Raw genomic sequence first — 22386 nt, 5'->3', positions numbered from 1 at the left:
GTCACATTTGTCCAATATACTAGTGAATAATGGTTGCGAGAGTTAAGCTTATGGATACTTGAGAGACACTTTTGTTGCATATGGTTTGATCAATAACATACACATCTTATTGCATTAATTTATTCTTGGGCTACACTTGATTTGAGTTATGTTTTGAACCCATTGATAACTAAAAAAGTTCTTTTAATATGTGCAAATAAAGATTGAACTTGGTGGATGGTGTTTTGAAACTTGAGCATGGAGTTAATGAATTTATGAACCTTGCTTATTGCATAATGTTATCAAATGTTAGGTTGTCAGATGAAATTGGAAAATCACACACACGCGAGAGAACTATTGAGAAAATTAGCAAACATGTGAACTGAATGATGAAATATGCAAATCAAAGGTCAATTGTTTTACAAAATCTCATGCCTTATTGTGTGTTTTATGTGTCATTTGGTTTCTTTTCCTGTCTATTGTTTTGTTTTGCTTAAGATTAGCAAAAGTCTAAGTTTGAGGATTTGAAAGGTGCAATTTATGCACTTAATTGTTAAATGTTTTGGCTTGGATTTTGTTATAAATCGAGTGGTATTACGCGTATTTTTCTGTTGTTTTGTGGAATACAGGAAGTGGAAAAAATATATGAATTTCATGAAGAGAGAAGTGTTGATGATAGAGTGTGGTTGAGGACAAACAAGAGTATCTCAATCTTTTGAGTACAAAAGAAGAGCCTACGCACCAAAAAGAGGCGCTAGGAAGAAAATTTTAAGCAGTGGCGCCTAGATGTAGCTTTTGGTGTATGAGATCAACGGGGGTTAATACACATTTTGGTCCCTCTTGTTTGTTATTATTTCCAAATTAGTCTTTCTTCTTTTCAGACTGCCAAAATGATCCTCTATATTTCGTAATTATCCCAATTAGGTCCCTCTTGTAATCTATCCATTAAAAGCTAATGGAGGCTGAACTCATCTCCCTTTTCTAAATCTTCAAAAACAGTATCTAAAAACGATTTTTGCCAAATTGAGAACCCTCGGACTGATTCACTAAATCGATAGAAAAACAAAGTCGAAAGACACTCTTTGGAAGCATATCAATAATAGTTCATCTAAGGTGAGATTAATTTGTTTATTTATAGTCGAAACATTGCACCACCATGTAGCATAATAACCCGATTTTTCTATTTGTGTGTTTATATTAAATTATACAATCTTTTTCTCCGAATAATATTTTTGATCTACTTTGCATGCAGACCAGTTATTTATTAAACTCAAGAGTTATTTAATTCAAAAATTTATACACACACACACACACACATATATATATATATATATATAGAGTTATAGTAAATAATTTTTTGGAGGAAAATATTAAAACTTGTGATTTTAACCATGAAAATCCATGACAAATTTTTTTGCATATAACATATTATCGAATAAGAAGCTGATATTTTTTTTGCATTTGGTTAATATTTTATCTTTGTCTGTGATACCCCAAGAGTAATCTCATCGCATGCTTGGCTCAGTTCGAGTCCATAGCCAAGAAATTAGGGCTCAAATCCAGCTCTAAGTGGTAAAATCAACCCATGAGAGTAGGTGGAGGAAGGAGAGAGGTTGGTTGGTCCTTGCATCTCTCCCAATAAATACCATGTTTTCTCATTTCATTTGCAACCTATTACTTTCATTTTATTGGTGCCCAACTCATCTCTTTACTTGAGCATCAGAGGGGATGTAGTAACTCGTACCCTAATTTGTGTGATTAAGGGTAAATCATGATTATAGAGTTGCTAATTGGATAAATCTGAAGTTCGAAATATTAGTAGGGTTTGAATGATCCGAACCAGAGTTCGGACCTTCCGAATTGCACAGATCGGAAACAAGAATGAAATTTGGAAGGGCAAGAAGAGATCGGAAGATTCGAACTCCTGTTATCCAGGTGTCCAATGTGATCGAGGAGATGATGCCACGTTGCGGGGATCGGACGATCCAAACCTGAAGATCGGACAATCCAAACGTGCTCTATAAATAGAAGGTTGAGAGTCCTCATTCCTTGATCATTTCACTAGCTTTTCTTCACTCTCCTAGTAGTTTTAGGTGTTTTTAGCCACTTAGGCGGAGTCCAGAAGTTGGCGAGGCGTCCCAATAGTCGTAGCGGAGTTGTGCCCATGTTTTGGGGCTTCTACTTCAGATGGCTGACGACGAACGCATGTATAATTTGAGATCCCTAATAGAATTGGAGAGTATATAATAACTTAGTTAATGCTTTTGGATCAGTAATAATAATATGGTAATTACTAGAATTTTCGGCTTGGAACCTATAAAAGAGATACTATGATTGCCTTTGTTGAGGTACGTAAGTACTGACTGAGATAACCAGTAGATATACTGTGGGGACCTTGGGTTGCTAATCTCATTCTTAGAGAAATTAGTAATTAAACATCATTAATTAAACAAGGAAAGAAGAAGATAAAACAAATTTTTATTTTTTTTTCCAAGAGGGGGTGCGCTCGGTCGGTTAAAAATCACCGACCGGGCGCTCCCAACATCTCCAACCTTCGGGTTGGAGCAAAGGGTGCGGCGCTCGGTCTGCTCTTTTCTGCAGACCGGGCGCTGCCCTGTGCAGAATTCTGCTCTACATTCCAATGGTGATAAATGATTCTTCCAAGCATTCCAATCCATCATAATGAAGTCCTAAAACATGAGTACATACATAGAACAAGATCTAAACATATTTATAACAAGTTGATACATTAAACCAACCATTAGGAATCCAACAAAAGCATGAAACTAAACAAGGTGTTCATCAACTTCTCAAGAACACATTCTTAAGTGTTTCTAACATGCTTGCTATGCTTAATATACATTGTTTCAACTACAACAACCCGAGTCCACATCTCTAGACTCTCTCATGAGCTGCCCTCATCGACTTTGGCCAGCTCCTGCCCCATCTGTCGTCATGTACACATATAAAACAAGACAACAGCCAGAAACGTCCAGTGATAATACAATCTCAGTATAATCAACATATATACGCGTTAAATAAAAACATATCAACTCTAAACATTTCAACTCGAGAATAGAGTAAACACATATATAAAGAATTGATTCCTATCACACTCTTTGCCATCAAGATTCATATACGATCTTGACATGGATATCCATCTATCATCGTTCATTCGGACTAGAAAATAAGGTCGCCTCAGACCCTGGCATAAGAATCAATTCGTACCTCAAATCATATCATATCAAATAAGATCCACTACCTGTGATGGATCGATAACATCATAACATAATCAAAACAATAAACAAGTATGTGATTTTGGCGAGACAACTCAAGAAGCTTCATTCTCGAGTTACATATCCCTGACTTGCGATGTCGTCTTATACCTTTCTCGTTCTTGTTGATTCTCTAGGCTTCAAATCTGAAACATAACAATAAGAACAAGTAGATCAAACTCTATTCAATTTCATTGATCAAAACTTCATTCAATCTTCACAATCAAATCACTTCAAACCTCGACTTTTTCTTCTTCGGTTCGAAATCAGAGTTCTTAAGTCTTTAGCCTTCCAACTACTATGAAATGGAAGAATATAAATGCTACAACATCAACAACATCTCGAAGAGCATCTCGACTCAATCATCGGCTATCAAAATAGTCTCAAAACATAACCCAATAACGTGGTGATTGAAAATCGGGAACCGACATAATATCAAAACCATTCTAACTATCAAATCACTTCATATCATTAACAAACCATAAAACTCAGCATCTCAGAAGCTATTTAGTTCTAAATACATGGTAGAAATCATATTAACTCAAAACAATAATCATTCGTCGAGTCGGTGGCGATACAACACAACAAATAATCTCAAGAACATAACAATATACTCAAATTCTGATCTCTACCATATCTTAATCTTTAAACCATGCCAAAATCAATAAAAAAAATTACACTAGATCGAAGCTCTTGTCGCAAGGATTCCAGAACACTTTTCAAAATTGAAATCGGACAATCGAATCAAAAGTTACGACGATTTGAAAATCAAAAAACAAAGAAAAGGAAAGGATCTCGGCTCCTCTTTCGAAAATGCTGAATTCTTATAAGGCATACACGTACACATGCTGATACATCAATTAATAATCTGATAACTTCAATTATAATTGCAGTTTAGTCCCTCCATTCTTCAATATTTGCAATTTGGTCCTCGGCCCTTATTTTAATTCAATTTCAATCCTAAATAATTTAAGAATATTATAATATAAATCAAAACTCTAAATATTCCCAAATTAAATATACTCGGATTAAAATTAAATAATCTCGGATTAAATTACATAATCCCGGGCCTTACATTTCTCCCCCACTAAGACATGAGTTCGTCCTCAAATTCATAAGCAGACAAGATATGCAGTCTGTACACACATAAGAATAAAGAATAACAGAAAACTGAATAAGAACTCACATCAGTGGAATAGACAAGTAAATCTCTGTCTCATGTCATCTTCAACTTCGCATGTCGCTTCTTCAACTCCGTGCCGACTTCATTGAATCTTCACCAATGGAATGGTCTTTGTTCGGAGTTACTTTTCTTTCCTATCAAGTATCTGAATCGGTTGTTCAAAGTAGCTAAGGGTTTCATCCAATTCATCTTCATCAGATCGAATAATATGCGACGCATCAGATAGATATTTCCTCAGCATAGATACATGAAATACATCATGTATTCCAGATAAAGATGGAGGTAATGCGAGTCGATAAGCAAGATTGCATATCTTCTCAAGTATCTCATAAGGCCCAATAAATCGTGGAGATAAATTTCCTCGCTTGACAAATCTGACTGTGCCCCTGAATGGTGAAATCTTCAAGAACACCCTATCTCCCTGTTCAAAAGATAACGGCCGACGTCGAACATTTACATATATGGCTTGTCTATGCTGTGCTGTTCTCATTCTCTGCTGAATCAACTTCACCTTCTCAGTCATTTGTCTAATCATATCCGGTCCCAATTCAGGAACCTCTAACACGTCATCCCAATACAATGGCGATCGACACTTCTTTCCATACAATGCTTCAAATGGAGCCATCTCTATACTCGTATGATAACTGTTGTTATAAGAGAATTCCACAAGTGGTATAGAATCTTGCCATGTAACACCAAAATCAAGTATCACAGCTCTAAGCATATCCTCGAGAGTCTGAATAGTTCGTTCAGATTGACCGTCAGTTTGAGGATGATAAGCGGTACTCAAATGTAAGCGTGTACCTAGATCTTCCTGCAGGCTATGCCAAAAGTGCGAAGTAAATCTAGGATCTCGGTCAGATACAATCGACTTTGGCACACCGTGTAGTCTTACCACTTCTCGAATATAGAGATCTTCCATTTGATCATGACGATAAGTCATTCGATAAGGTATAAAGCACGCAGATTTCGCCAATCTGTCAATGATCACCTAAATAGCATCGCAACCTCGGGATGATCGTGGCAACTTTGTCACAAAGTCCATGGAAATATGGTCCCATTTCCATTCAGGAATAGACAAACTCTGTAATAAGCCACCTGGTTTCTTCCTCTCAGCCTTCACCTGTTGGCAATTCAGACATTTTGATACAAATTCAATCACGTCAGACTTCATTTGCTTCCACCAGTACTGATTTTTCAAATCGTTGTACATTTTTCTGCCTCCAGGGTGAATACTAAATCTACTACAATGGGCTTCTGTCAAAATATTCTTTCTCAAATACGAAAGATCGGGAACAACAATTTTATTATTCACATACAGAATATCATCATCACTAACCTTGTACTCAGACTGATGTCCCGATCTGATCATTTCAATCGACATCTGTACATTCAAATCAGATTTCTGTGCTTCTTTGACTCGAATCAAAAATTCGGGCTCAACACTGATAACACAAATTCTCATCGGTCTTCTATTTGTTTCAAATATATATCCATAAATACAGCAATCTTCAATCAAATTAGATACATCTATAGTAGACAAGGATAAGGAACATACCTTCCTACTTAGGGCATCAGCTGCTGCATTCGACTTCCCTGGATAATATTTGATTTCACAGTCGAAATCTTTCAATAAATTGAGCCATCTTCGTTGTCTCATATTCAATTCAGATTTTGAAAATAGATACTTCAAACTCTTATGATCAGAAAAGATTTCAAACTTTTCACCATACAGATAATGTCGCCAAATTTTTAATGCAAAGACGATAGCTGCCAATTCAAGATCATGAATTGGATATCTGACTTCATGTGGTTTCATTTGTCGGGAAGCATAAGCAACAACATGTCATTTTTGCATTAAAACACATCCCAATCCTCGGTGAGAAGCATCGCAATAAACAACAAAATCACCAGTACCTAAAGGGATTGTCAAGACCGATGTTGTAGTCAATCTTCTCTTTAGCTCTAGAAAGCTAGTTTCACATGCTTCAGCCCACACAAACGGTGCATTCTTCTGTGTAAGCTGTGTAATAGGCTTTGCAATAGACGATAAGTCTCGGATAAATCGACGATAATATCCTGCCAAGCCCATAAAACTTCGAATTTCTGGCACAGATGTTGGTCTTTGCCAACTGATCACAACTTCAACTTTACTCGGATCAAATGAAATACCATCTTCTGAAATAATATGACCCAAGAATACCACCTATTTCAACCAAAACTCACATTTGGATAGCTTAGCATGCAGTTTCTCCTCTCTCAATGTCTTCAAAACTGTTCTTAAGTGGCCAGCATGATCACACAAGTTCTTAGAGTAAATCAAAATATCATCGATAAATATGATCACGAATTCATCTAGATACCTTTGAAACACTCTATTCATCAATCCCATAAATACTTCTGGTGCATTCGTTAGACCAAAAGGCATGACTATAAATTCGTAATGGCCATACCTGGTTCTAAATGCAGTCTTAGGGATATCTTCATCTCTTACCCTCAATTGATGATAGCCAGATCATAAATCAATCTTCGAATATACTGACAAACCCTGCAATTGATCAAATAAATCATCGATACGAGGTAAAGGATAGTGATTCTTTACCATTGCTTTGTTCAATTGTCGGTAGTCAATACATAGCCTCATCGATCCGTCTTTCTTTCTAACAAATAATACCGGAGTACCCCAAGGAGAAACACTCGGTCTGATATAACCTTTGGCTAACAAATCCTCAAGCTGCTCTTTCAGTTCTTTCAATTAATAGGTGCCATACGGTAAAGTGCTTTCGATATCGGCTGTGTACCTGACATCAATTCTATATTGAAGTCTACCTCTCGAAATGGAGGCAATACCGGAATCTCGTCAGGAAAAACATCAGCGAATTCACTAACCACTGGCAAGTCAGCCAATTTTGGGTAGTCTTCAGTACATCAACTGCATAAATCAGAAATCCCTCCGCCTCTTTCTGCAACAAATCAGTCATAGCAAGAACAGATATCAAAGGAATTCTGGCTCGTGAACCCTTACCATAGAATTTCCATTCGTCATCCATCTCTGGTCTGAACCTCACAATCTTCTAAAAATAATCAACTGTAGCTCTGTACTTGGTTAGCATATCGATACCGATTATACAATCAAAATCAGATAAACCGAGTACAACATAATCAATCTCAATCTCATGACCCTCAAACTGCAATGTACAATTTCTGACAGACTTCACTGATATAATACCTCTGCCCAAAGGTGATGAAATAGACACGACAGTAGCTAAGGGTTCAATAGGCAATTCATGTAATGCAACATATTGCTCTGATATAAATGTGTGTGATGCACCTGTATCGACTAACACATAAGCAGGATAACCATAAATAGAGCAGTTAGCTGCAATCACATCATCAGGTACGGCTTGCGCTTGCTCCTCAGTCAATGCAAACACTCAAGCTTGTTGCCTATGCTGCTGACTCCCAGCTTGATTACCTCCAGCACGGCTCTGTGACGGTGGTTGAGGTTGGAATGAATGCACTGAGGATTCTTGCCTCTCTGGATGTGTTACTGATCAAGATGGTCCAGCACCCTCTGCACTTCCAGAACCTCGCTGTGGACATACTCTCGCAAAATGAACGGTTTGGTTGCAAATATGGCAGCTTCCAAACACTCCTCGGCACTGTTAACTGGTATGGCGACCACCGCATTTAGTACAGTAAACCTCAGACCTCTGTCCAACTCTCAACTGTTTAGATCCACTTGAACTAGAAGAACTACCATCTGGACGTTTAAACTATTTGCTTTTGCCTTTGAAGAAATTTTTCTTACCACTACTGCTACCTCCAGCATCAAATCGAGGTGGTGGTGGAATCTGTGGCTGCTCTTGTGGTTGTCTCACTGGCTGTGGCACAAAATGTGCTCCTCGTTGCCTCAGTATTCCTACTTCAGCCCCCTTTGCACGATTCAGAGCACCGGCAAAGGTATTCGGTCTTTCCGAATTGACAAGAGTGAACACATCGGGATTCAAGCCATTGATAAATTGATCGGCTTGAGCTTCATCACTGACAGCAATATGTGGAGCAAACTTCCACAAGCTAGTGAACTTTGCAACATATTCTTCGATATTTAACTGTCCCTGTTGCAAACTTGCAAACTCTTCTCCTTTGTCCTTTCGATAAGAAACATGAAAGAACCGTTGATAGAAAGTAGTTTGAAATACAAACCAGGTAATAACAGTACCTTGATTTTCAAATGCTTTCTTCGTCGCTATCCACCAACTCTTTGCAAGACCATGTAGTTGATGATCACCAATCTCACACGACGATCATCTGTATAGTCAAGGGATTCAAATAACTGCTCGATATCCTCCAATCAATTCTCACAATCAACAGAGTTCTCAGTGCCTTGTAGTTTTGGCGGATTGAAGGACTGGAATCGTTTCAGCAGTTTTTCCATCGGATTTGCATCACCACTCATCGTATCAACAGAAGTATTACCCTGTCCTAATTCAGGTTCTGTTACTGGGACCTGTGGTACTGTCTGTGCTGCATTAGTCTGCTCTGGCTGATTCACCGCCAAAGTATGTCTAGTAGTCGGTGCTGGTCGGGGAGGCATATCTGATAATCAAACAGATTAGTGCACAATTCATCACTATATCATATACACAATTATGTCTCAGTCCATCCTCTGATTAGCACTTTCATGCATCCTCAAGAGATCGAGTTCTGATTCATACTCAGTCCCACATGCTTCCAATCATATTAGATAAACATATAGCATGCAAGTCTTAAAGATGTAAATCAATTCAGATAATAAACATGCTTCAAGAATAAATCAATCAAAATAGAAGACTCGATCTACCCCGCTCATCTATTCTCATTCCGAGAAACTTAAGCTCTGATACCACCTGTTGTGGGGACCTCGGGTTGCTAATCTCATTCTTAGGGAAATTAGTAATTAAACATCATTAATTAAACAAGGGAGGAAGAAGATCAAACAAATTTTTTTTTTTCAAAAAGGGGTGCGCTCGGTCGGTTAAAAATCACCAACCGGGCGCTCCCAACATCTCCAACCTTCGGGTTGGAGCAAAGGGTGCGGCGCTCGGTCTGCTCTTTTCTGCAGACCAGGCGCTGCCCTGTGCAGAATTCTGCTCTGCATTCCAATGGTGATAAATGATCCTTCCAAGCATTCCAATCCATCATAATGAAGTCCTAAAACATGAGTACATACATAGAACAAGATCTAAATATGTTTATAACAAGTTGATACATTAAACCAACCATTAGGAATCCAACAAAAGCATGAAACTAAACAAGGTGTTCATCAACTTCTCAAGAACACATTCATAAGTGTTTCTAACATGCTTGCTATGCTTAATATACATCGTTTCAACTACAACAACCCGAGTCCACATCTCTAGACTCTCTCATGAGCTACCCTTGTTGACTTTGGCCAGCTCCTGCCCCATATGTCGTCATGTACACATACAAAACAAGACAACAGCCGGAAACGTCCGGTGATAATACAATCTTAGTATAATCAACATATATACGCGTTAAATAAAAACATATCGACTCTAAAAATTTCAACTCGAGAATAGAGTAAACGCATATATAAAGAATTGATTCCTATCACACTCTTTGCCATCAAGATTCGTATACGATCTTGACATGAATATCCATCTATCATCGTCCCTTCGGACTAGAAAATAAGGTCGCCTCAGACCCTGACATAAGAATCAATTCTTACCTCAAATCATATCATATCAAATAAGATACACTACCTGTGATGGATCGACAACATCATAACATAATCAAAACAATAAACAAGTATGTGATTTTGGCGGAACAACTCAAGAAGCTTCATTCTCGAGTTACATATCCCTGACTTGTGATGTCGTCTTATACCTTTTTCGTTCTTGTTAATTCTCTAGGCTTCAAATCTGAAACATAACAATAAGAACAAGTAGATCAAACTCTATTCAATTTCATCGATCAAAACTGCATTCAATCTTCACAATCAAATCACTTCAAACCTCGGCTTCTTGTTCTTCGGTTTGAAATCAGAGTTCTTGAGTCATTAGCCTTCCAACTACTCTGAAATGGAAGAACATAAATTCTACAACATCAACAACATCTCGAAGCACATCTCGACTAAATCATCGGTTATCAAAACGGTCCCAAAACCTAACCAAAAAACGTGGCGATTGAAAATCGAGAACCGACATAATATCGAAATCATTCTAACTATCAAATCACTTCATATCATTAACAAACCATTAAAATTAGCATCTCAGAAGCTATTTAGTTTGAAATACATGGTAGAAATCATATTAACTCAAAACAATAATCATTCGTCGAGTCGGTGGCGATACAACACAACAAATAATCTCAAGAACATAACAATATACTCAAATTATGATCTCTACCATATATTAATCTTTAAACCATGCCGAAATCGATAAAAACTTACAGTAGATCGAAGCTCTCATCGCAAGGATTCTAGAACACTTTTCAGAATCGAAATCAGACAATCGAATAAAAGTTACGGCGATTTGAAAATCAGAAAACAAAGAAAAGGAAAGGATCTCGGCTCCTCTGTTCGAAAATGCTGAATTCTTATAAGACATACACATACACATGCTGATACATCAATTAATAATCTGATCACTTCAATTTTAATTGCAGTTTAAACCCTTCATTCTTCAATATTTGCAATTTGGTCCTTGGCCCTTATTTTAATTCAATTTCAATCCTAAATAATTTAAGAATATTAGAATTTAAATCAAAACTCTAAATATTCCCAAATTAAATATACTCGAATTAAAATTAAATAATCTCGGATTAAATTACATAATCTCGGGCCTTACATTTCTCCCCTACTAAGACATGAGTTCGTTCTCGAATTAATAAGCAGTCAAGATATGCAGTCTGTACACACATAAGAATAAATAATAACAGAAAACTGAATAAGAACTCACATTAGTGGAATAGACAAGGAAATCTCTGTCTCATGTCATCTTCAACTTCCCATGTCGCTTCTTCAACTCCGTGCCGACTCCATTGAATCTTTACCAATGGGACCATTTTGAGAAAAAAAAAATAGGAACCAAAATAGTTGTTATCCAAAAGTTTGAGGAATAAAGTTGTGAAAAAAGTGAAAACTAGATGAATATAATAATGTATCATTCCAATGCGTACACATTTATGTGTTTATGACATTATTAACGGATATATATGAGTAATGAATAAGTATGACTAATGGATAAATATAAATAATGGATAGACATGACTTTTAGATAATCATGACATATTGATGGTTTTGATAGTAGATAATTATGAATTTACCAACCAATCCAAATAAACCATTTTAGCATTTTTTTTTTATTTGTGAGACAGTTCAACCTTGCACATATTTCCTATAAAAAGTAATATTTTTTCATAGATGATCCAAATAAGATATTTGTCTTACAAAATTAACTTGTGAGATCGTCTCACCTGAGTTTTTATGTTTCACTTATTTTTAAACTTTTAGTCAAAATTTGGTAAATAATCGTTCTAATTTTGAGAAAGTACCTTATTTTTTTGGATTATTACATTATTATTATTAAAATTATTATTATTATTATAAATAATCATCACAATTATTTATTATTAATAATTTCATTTATAATTATTAAAATATTAAGGGTGACCGCAGTCTTAAAACTAAAAATTCAACTTTATTGCGGGGCGGGACCTACCATTTCACATTATCACCACATCAAAATTTAAAAAATTACAAATTCTATAAGGGTGACTGCAATCCGAGCTGTACAAAACCCAATAATTGGGCTTTGGGCAGACTACAATTCTTCAATTGTAGTTATAGTTGGTGTCCAATTTTGGATGCCATGTACAGTCTCATTTTTTAATATAATTTTTTTTAAAAAAAATATGTGTTTGTGTAGGGGTGCGATGCATGCACCCCCTGCAGCAGCGAGTGCCACGCACTCGTGCTTAGGACATGGGCTCCACACGTATTTAATCTTTTTAATGAACCATAAAGATGAATGAAAATGTGCCAATCATAAATACCACCCACAATTTATTGGAATGTGTACATCGATAAGTTAATATGCATTTTTATTAATTCAATATTTTTTAAAAAAGTAAAATAAAAAATCAACTATAAATAAGACATAAATCTGATTTCACAAATCATTCGTTTTTTTTTTCCGAAACCATCTTAGTTTATTTTAGTGTATAAATCAAACGACTGATCAATTCAGTGGTTCATTCAACAATTATTTGGATTTTCTAAATATGGAAAGATATTCAAGCTCTCAAAATTATCAATCTCGTTCTCGTCTCAATCCCGATTCTTTTGAATTCCTTATTCAGTGGTTCATTCAACAATTATTTGGATTTTCTAAATATGGAAAGATATTCAAGCTCTCAAAATTATCAATCTCGTTCTCGTCTCAATCCCGATTCTTTTGAATTCCTTACGCAACTTATTTTCCACAAAAAATTTCTACCGGTTCGAATGATGTTCCTAACCCTCAGTTTTTTGACCCAATGTTCCCGACCGCATACTTAAAGGGGTTACCTTTTATGATGCCACACCATTCTCACGTGTTCTCTCATTCACCACCATGGGAAATCCCACCAAGTGAATCTCAAAACGTATCTTTTGGAGGATATGGATGCGACTGAGAGTAAACAACACCAATGCATGTCATGGTTTGGCTCTCATATTCCACCACATTCGACACAGCTTGTGAAAGAAAATATTAACCTAGAGGATGATGATGCATGTGAAAATGAAAAGAATGTTCCTCGTAATAAAGTTAACATGATGTGGACAACCAAGGAATAAAAATGTCTTGCAAGAGCTTGGGGGTACTACTACCAACGATCCAAAAATTGGCAACACACAAAAATTTTAACATTTATGGCGATGTACCATCACATACTATAATGATAATCGGCCAATGGGAACACCGATGAGAGAATTAAATGCGATAAAGTCGCATTAATATCATGTTATGCCTGATGTTGATAATTTTTTTAGATGGTAAAATAATTTTCTCAACAATCGGGCTAGTTTTCAAATTAATGTTGATATTTTAGCTGCTGCATATGATATGTGGAAATCATCACACAAGAATAAGGCATTCAAATACGAACACGTGCGGAAGATTGTAATGGAGTGCGAGAAATCGACTCCCGGATCACTTGGACATCACTCTAACAAGAAATCAAGGTCTTTCGAGTCAAGGGCACATACATCTTCAACCAATCCTGATAGTGATGAGGTATTTGAAATCCGATCACGTCCAATGGGGTAACATATGGCCAAAATAAGGAACAAAGCCAAAGTTACAGATGACAGATAAATCTCACTGAAATGGGAACAAATACAAAAGTATCAAAAAGAAAAATTGGCGATAAAGGAAGCTGAGATAAAAAAAATAAGGAAGCATAGATAAAGAATGAGGAGACTGAGATTAAGCAGAAGGATTCCGAGAAGCTACATAAAGAAATCAAATTTGAACAAAAATATTATGATATACTTATGAAGGATACTCGTGATATGACAGAGACCAACTTCATTGGCATATAAAAATAGTTTGAAGTAATTGCAAAAGGACGTGACATACAATAGATATATTGGTTGTGTGTATAATTATCTATAAATTATGTTGGTCAAACATTTTTTGTGTACATTTATGTTTTTAAATTTTTATGTTGGTCGTCTTCGTCAACCATGTACGGATGCGATTAATTATGTTGTTTTTTTTATCATCAACTAGTAATATATAATGTTGTGTTTTGTTTTTTTATATCATTGTAAGGATTCAATTCAATTTTTTTTATTAATTGTAAATTAAAAATAAAACCCAAAAAAATTATTTAGATAAAAAAATCGATACAGTTCTATAACATTTTGTGTGTGTAAGGGATAATATATCACTGAATTATGTGTAACGGATAATGTAACATCAAATTGTGTGAAAAAGATAGTATAACATTGAATTGTGTGTAACAGATAGTATAAAATTTAAAATTTTACTCTATAAATATGGTCCAAAATTTTCATTTATTTCATTCACTATTTCCAACTTCTCAACACTTAAAAATAAAAATGTCTGAAGATCCACGTCGCGCTATAGAAAGTTTGATTCGTGAGTTTTGGAGATATGAGATGTGCGAATATGCAGAAGATGATGTAGATCACATGATGATTACGCTGCTTTAAGAGGAACAAAAGATACTTCAAACAACCCGAATGAATGCATAGTCTAGAAATTCAAGGAGATGTGTGAATCGAGATCGTGAAGACGGTCATTCTCTAATTTTCAAAGATTATTTCTTTGAAAATACTGCATTCCACGCTGAAGTATTCCGAAAGATATTTCAAATGCTCATAGAGTTATCCGTTCACATATTATATGCTCTTACAAATCATTCAAAGTACTTTCAATGGAGGAGAGACGTTGTAGGAAGACAGAGCTTGTCCCCACTTAAAAATGCATAGCTGTTATTTGTCAATTGACATATACAGCCCCCGAATCTCTCGATGAATACGTACAGATGGGTGAAAGAACTGCACTGGTATGATTGGTAACCTTCTGCCAATGTGTTATTGTTGTGTTTGGGGCACGATACTTTAGAAGACTCAATGATGTGGACACTCAACGAATTCTACAAATTCATGAACAGAAACACGACTTTCTTAGAATGTTAGGCAACATTTATTGCATGCATTGGGATTGGAGGAATTGTTCCGTAGCTTGTAAAGGACAATATACTAGAGGCGATTATGGCGTCTCAATAATAATTCTTGAAGCAGTCGCATCTACAAACTTGTGGATATGTCATGCTTTTTTTGGCGTTGTAGAATCACATAATGATATAAATTTTCATAATGAATCACCATTATTCAACGCCATCCTACAAGAAAATGTTCCGAATGTTCATTTCGTGGTGGACGAAAAATCTTATATATACAAAAGGATATTATCTTATAGATGGAATCTTCCCGTAATGAGATGCTTTTGTCAATAGCTTTCCATGCCTTGCGGACCCCAAGAGGGAGAAATTTAAGAGAGAAAATACTCTGCAAGAAAGGAATTTGAGCAGACATTTGGAGTTCTCCAAGCTCATCAGGAAATAGTTAGAGGTCATTCAAGATCTTATTACAAGAATGATTTAAAGAATATCATGTAAGATCTTATCACAAGAATAATTTAAAGAATATCATGTAAACCTTATTTTGCACAACATGATTATTGAGAATCAAAGGGGGGGGGGGGGGGGGTTTGAATCAGTCAATTGGTCGGATGAATACTCTCTTCCACCAGCAAGAATTTTCATGGGCTCTATCCAAACATCACCAACTTTGAGCCGACTTGCTGAACATATCTTGGAAAGGTACGTATGCAATTATTGAGAAATAACTTTATTATCATTCAATTTTTCGGTTGTGTATGTTTTTTTATTTAAATTTATCTTGTTATTTGTCACTTGCGTATGTTTATATTTTTTTTAAATTTATGTTGGTCTTTATTAGTTGTGTACGGAGACGATTCATCAATTCAAACTTTATTATTAATTATGAATATTATAACTATATCGTGTCTTATTTTATTAAAACTTTATTATTAATTCCGTTTCTTATTTTATTAAATCATTATAACACTTCAAATTTTAATTATATATTGATAATAAAAATATAATATTTAATAAATTTTTTCAGATATGGATTTATTTATAAATATTATGCACACTTGAATTTTATAATAGATATTAAATTTTGATTTTAATTAAATAAATATTAAAAGTTTGTCAATCAAATTACTTTTTGTATTTAACAATTATTTAAGATTAATATTTTATTATATCATAAAAATTAAAATTTTAAATATAAATACTAAATAATAATTGTAGAATGTGTATAGAAATGATTAGTGAGACCTGTAAAAAAATTATTTTTTGGTTTCAGGATTGTGCCGAAAAGTTAATAAAAGTTGTGTTTTTCAATATTTTGAGGTGACAATGATGTGAAATTATAGGTCTCGTATTGAAGTTAGATGTAGAGATTCAAGGTTGCGGTTAACCTAAGAATAACATTAGTTTGTGTTTGAACTAGTGACACATCTTCTAAAAAAATAAAAGGTCTGTTAGAATAAAAAATATGTGTAGAGGTGGGTGAATACACTATTTAAAAACTTTTAGAAATTCTTTGATCTGGTTTGTGAAAATCAGACAGAAGTTTTGTTGCTTAAAACTTTGATCTGCTCGAAAGATCTGAAATTATCAGGCGGAAGAAATCTTCCTTGCAGATTTGAATAATTAGAAAGCTAAGGCAGATAAAGTAATGTGAATGCAGTATGTAAAAGGGACAGAGTTTTTTATGGATGTTTGGAGATGAATTCTCCTACGTCACCCCTTCTTCTGTTTTCAGAAGAATTCCACTAGAAGACTTTGATTTATACAACTCTTTGTACAAATCCAATCCGATCAATCCTTTGAGAGGAACTCCTAGCAATACTCTCTCTCTCTCTTGAAGCAGAGCAATCAATCTGCTTCGAGTTACAAAAATAAAGCTACATAGTGTGCTTCGGTGTTTTGATCTGGATAGCTGTGAATGGCTTTGATCTGGATCGTTCTTGAATGTATTTCTTTGAGCTCAATCGATCTTTGTAATACTTTCTAACTCAGGATCTCAAAACTTTGATATGATAATCTGGGTTTCTGAGTTAGGATATTGGGTGAAGGCTTTTTGGCTTTGCGAATGAACTTAGATTTCGATAGCTTGTGATTTTCACTCTTTGTCTCTTATTAAAATCTTTGAATCCCTTGAGTATTTATAGTCTTCAAAAGTAACCAGTGAGCCGCCAACAATTTCTGAGATTGAGCTGCCAACATATCTCATAAATTAGCTCACAAATCTTGACATTGAGGGAAGCCAATTAACATTCAAAATCCCATTAAATGCTTTTGTCTTTTACTTCAACAACCTCAGCAACGGTTACTTCAGAGTGAGACTTTGATCTGGTTGATGGCTACTTGATCTGTCTTGGTGGAAGTCTGTTGTATTTGATCTGTTGAAATAAATTGTTCACAAAGAAACGTGGATCGAATACTTGAATCATCCGAAAATCGGACATTTGATCTGGCAGCTTTAAACTTTGATCTTGATGAGTCCGAATTGATTTTTCCTTAAATTATTTTAATACTTGGTTTTGTTTTGACTTGTTATCACCAAAACTTTAGAGTTTGATCTCCAACAATTTCCCCCTTTTTGGTGATGTCAAAACCAAGTCAATATCCGAATCAAATAATGATAAAGGCGATAGATCAAAATGCTTTCCAAATGTGTACTTTCATAGATCGAGTAATAATTTTAGACAAAATAAATGTCAAAAAATAATTTTCCAAGAAGATCGTTGCATTGATCTAATCTACTCTGTTCTTCTTCTGATCTGATAGTCTTAACTTCTTTCCTTTGCCTTTGGCCTTAGATGAGGTAGCCTTTTTCTCCTTTTTGGCATCACCATTCTCTGATAAAAGATCCAGAATAATTGTGATTTGGGTGCCAAAAGTATCATGAATTTTCTTGTTGTGAGCTTTAGTAGAGGCTTCTAAACTTTTGAGTTTCCAAAGAATGTTCATATATTCTGTTGTATGATGCTTTCGAACATGTAATACAGATTCGCTGATGTTATTGACCATTGTCAACATATGTGACTTGAAATCGCGAAGCTCTGTAGAAGTTTGAACCTGATTGATTTGCAGTTCAGATACCATAGAGAACAGTTGAGTGAGAGATTCAGATAAGAATTTATCTGGTCTGACCTCGATCGGATTGGAAGTACAAGGAGCAGCATCTTCAGAATGAGAAGAATCACAAAGTTTAAGTAGTGGATTTGTGACGGCAGTAGATTCAAAAACATCATCTTCCATAATTTCAGATGAATCAATTTGATCTGAAATGGATATTTCCGATAAAGTCGCAGATGGAAGAGCCAACTTATCCGTGAACATGACAGTAATGGGCCTGAATATACTGTGAACTAGATCAGTCCTAACTATTTTAAAAATAGGAGGCAGATCTATTACCAAATGTTCAGACGGAACTATTTCCACTGATCCTGCCGATAATACTTGACTTTGTTCTGCCAGTGGAACAAATGGAACAATTGTTGTGTTCAAATCAATATTGGAGGCCAGCATTTGTTCTGGTGACTCAATTAAAACTTCTTCAACAAAAGATTCATCAAGAGCAAGAATGTCAAACTGTGGTTCATCCATGGATTGATTTTCAGATGAAATGAGATGCTCAACCAGTAGATCATCAAGAAAAGCTTGTGCAACCAGTGGTTCTACAATTTCAACTTCAGTTACCAATGGTTCTTGAGATGCAGAGAGTTCAGTCTGGTGCATCTAAGATTTGATCACTTGATTGATCTTCATTGTGGGGTGTTATCAGTGGTTCCTCAGATAGGAATTCCACATCAGGCTGGTTTAAAAACATCAATAATCGGATATTTTGTTTTGGAGGAGAAGCAGCTCTAACCGGTGAGACAGTTGGTGTGATTGGATCAGCAGACAAACTGAGTTCATCCGAGAAGTTTAGATCATCTACAGCAAAGCAAGTAGCATATGAAGAAGACTGTTCTTTGGTTGAAGTTTCCAAAGAAAAATCTTGTCTCATCATTTGAGCAGTAGTAGTCATAAGATGAGCGTCATTCTCCAGTTGATTAAGTGCGGCAGTTTGATCAAAAATATCCAAACTTTCGGGATTGAGGCTTGTCCTCTGTAACCTCAGATGAGCTCGAAGACTGCTTTCCTTTAGCCTGATCTTTACAAACTCTCTTCTTTCCAGTTCTTGAGAGATAAATTGAGTCTCAGCCCACTCAAGGATTCTATTCTCAAGAGTTGCAATTATTTTGAGCTTGGCTAAAGTCTTGATCTTTGAAAAGTGATCCTCGATTTGATAAAAAACCCACCTGTAAAAAATCTTCATATTTTCTTTTGCATTTTTGATTATGTAATCAAAAGTCAGATCAATTATCCTTTGAGCATTGGAGGATGGATCCGATACATCATCATGATTTTTGAAGAATCCAGACTGAAGAGTAGTGATGTTCATCTGAGTCAGCGGAGGAACAACACTTTCCACCATTGATATGGGGATAGCTGAAACTGGTGCAGATTGAATAGCCTGTGGGATCCTAGGAGGAGGTCTAATCGTTCTCCTTCCCTCATCTGGATAAGTGTACCATGTTTAAAGACAATCAGTTGCTTTCCCTTGTACACATCAATTGCCCTTTCATTCAAAGTCTTGTGCGGATGAAGATTAGAAGAAGGTCCTAGATGGACGTCCAAGTCATTCAAAATCTCTCCGATCTGAATGGCAAAGCCTTGGGATTGAACTGTTGGAGCAGTGATCATAGCTAATAGAATATCGAACAGAACGGTAGACCAATTGACAGTAATACCAGCAGAAATGGCAACCATAACATCAAAATTTTCAGATGTAATTGCATCGAAGGAACCTGCTTTGTCCAGAAGTGATTTGGCCACAATGTCATGAAAGATTCTCAATTCCATCTTCAATTCTTTCTTTTTGCAAGGTATTCTCATTGGCTTGTCTGTCAAAGAGTGCATACTCTTCATTTGTTTCTTTGTTGCAGCAGATATCTCTGAGAAATCAGTGATTACCTGTCTTGGCAGATCAAATGAAGAAGTGAATAGGGCAGATGTAATTCGTACTGATTCTCCACCCAGAGTTGCAGAGATAACACCATCTTCAAATTTTGCGATCTGAAAGAATTTGGGTAGTGCCTGCTTGTAAAGAGATTTTCCTCCTTCGAGAAATTTCCGTAGCCCAGAAGCTTCAATCGTTTTGAACATGTCCACCATTCCTTGATCTGTAAGATCAAACATGGTGTGTAAATCAATGAGAAGAACATTTTGGGTGATTGGCGTCATTTGTTCCTGCAAAATAGAAGGAAGGATTCGAGTAATTTGTTCTTTTGGAAGAGATGTTTAGGGCTCAGAAATGTTAAGTGTCGAAGAAACAATGTTTCAGATAAGTTTTAAAAGGTTTTTCCCAAATACGTGGCTATCTGACGTAAGCAGCCTTTCAAATTCAAAAAGATGCGGCTGATAATTATTAAGTCTAAACACGCGGAAAAAATAATAATATTTCAATGCAAATTTTGGAACACAAAACGACAAAGATATCCTCTATAAATAGGACACTCGGATGAAAATTCGGAGTAACTTTTCATTTGCAAAACAGAGTTCCAGATAAGTTTTCCACGAGTTCTGATCTATCCGTTGAAGAATTTAAGGAGGAGCTTCAGGAGTTCATCCTGAATTGGGTAATGAGGCTTTGGTTCAAAGTTGAAGAAATCAGGATGTATCATTAGGCTCTGTTCCCTCCACGCAAAAAAGAAGATGTTTGGGAACTGGAAGATAGGAAGAATAAGTATCTGGAGTTATTGGGTTCGAGAAAGGTTGAGGACATTTTCTCTGACAAGTGTTTGTCCTTTCTGATGTATAGGAAGGAGGAGCGAGTCCTCACTCATCTGATCAATGCAGGTGAGTACAAGGGCAGGAGTTTTGATCTGCTGCTGCTGGAGTGGTTGAATAGGTGGTGTATCAAAGCGGATGTGAGAAAGACGGTGTGGGCTCCAAAGAGAAGGTCTGCTGATGAACTGTATAAGATTGATTAAGTATGTATGCGAAAAGTGCAGTAGAATCATGTATGCAATCCAAGTTTATGAAATGAAATATTTTCCTTATCCTCTGTTTCTGTGTTCATATGTAGTGTGCAGATGGAACTAATTAATGTGAAAACGTAATTTTTATGCAGAAGAAATAAGACTTATCTAAAAATTAAGATCAAATAAGGTCACATAAATCAGATGAAAGTTTCAACGAATCAGATGAAAGATTATCCTAGAGGTTGAACAATCATAAATTTAAATTTAATGCGTAGTCAGATAATAATTATGAGATTTTTATATATTCAGAGAAAAATTTGATATATAATGCATATACGCAGAAAATAAAGGAAAATATTGATGATTGGACATGCTGTCTGTGAAATAATTACGTTACTGTTCCACTTTTTGCATAGAATAGGAAATGTTATTTAAGTCAAAATAAAGTCTGAAAAATTTTGAGGATCTCAAGCAGGATTTGATGCAATCCAAGAGATATGCAGATCGAATTTTATATAGCTTCAATAAATAAGTAAACATTGATTGGACGTTTGTGAGGCTGAGGCGTCGCATGGACTTTCATCTCCTTGAAATGCACTATAAAATACGGCTAAGTGAAAAAGTTTAGTAACATAAAAAAATTATGGTAATCATGAATGGTAATATCAATATTTCATCTGTCGAGCAAGAGAAAGAGATCTAGAAGGATCAATATAGGAGGAGAGTGTTTGATCGAGGGATGAGAATGTGGCATTTCTTGGATTCTCTCCACCGTCCTCGTCGTGCCAACCGTCCTCCGTTGTCTCATGAGATGCGTCATCGTAATTATGCAAGAATACGGAAGTGCAAGCTCATGCTTGGTACTCAAAATACACGAGATGTCCTGAAGTCTTCAGGATTTTGGCTTCTCATTCTTCTCACAGAGCAAGATGAGATGCAGAACATATGCTTTGAAGATGACGTCTGCAATGGTCAGGGCTCCCTAAGTGTTTGGATGATCAATTGGCTTGAAATGCATAGTAGAATAGATCTTGCCCGTGTAGCTTATGCAGATCAATAAATGAAATTCATTGGATTTTTGCTTCTTATCTGTTCTTGTTCAAACATATAATCATTATAGTATTGAGTAAATATTCCCCTTAAACATGTGCATAATTAATCAATATCAATTCAACCAAGAACATTTCAAAAATAAGAAAACTTAGTGTCGGGTAATGGCTTGGTGAAAATATCAGCAACTTGC

The 22386-nt window shown here is 35.7% G+C and overlaps 2 long non-coding RNA genes across 5 annotated transcripts; both read right to left on the bottom strand.

The window, feature by feature from the left end:
• Positions 1–2809: 2809 nt before the first annotated feature.
• On the bottom strand, positions 2810–3526 carry LOC140882691 (uncharacterized). Its single transcript, XR_012150264.1, has 3 exons — positions 3494–3526; positions 3366–3400; positions 2810–2926 (listed from the first exon to the last, which is right to left on the bottom strand). It is a non-coding gene; the product is annotated as an uncharacterized lncRNA (long non-coding RNA).
• Positions 3527–4354: 828 nt separating this feature from the next.
• Positions 4355–11587, bottom strand: LOC140882690 (uncharacterized). Of its 4 annotated transcripts, none has more exons than XR_012150261.1 (8): positions 11400–11587; positions 10455–10515; positions 10327–10361; positions 7327–9036; positions 6355–7238; positions 5992–6033; positions 5777–5909; positions 4355–5560 (listed from the first exon to the last, which is right to left on the bottom strand). It is a non-coding gene; the product is annotated as an uncharacterized lncRNA (long non-coding RNA). The 4 variants fall into 4 exon arrangements; XR_012150263.1 differs by having other exon boundaries at positions 5992–6615; positions 6891–7238; XR_012150262.1 differs by having other exon boundaries at positions 5992–7250.
• Between the last annotated feature and the right edge of the window lie 10799 nt (positions 11588–22386).

This window comes from Henckelia pumila, chromosome 2, assembly GCF_033568475.1.
Source record: "Henckelia pumila isolate YLH828 chromosome 2, ASM3356847v2, whole genome shotgun sequence".
Classification (NCBI taxonomy): domain Eukaryota; kingdom Viridiplantae; phylum Streptophyta; class Magnoliopsida; order Lamiales; family Gesneriaceae; genus Henckelia; species Henckelia pumila.
Note: the sequence above shows the minus strand (reverse complement) of the source record. Positions and strands in the feature narration are given on the sequence as shown.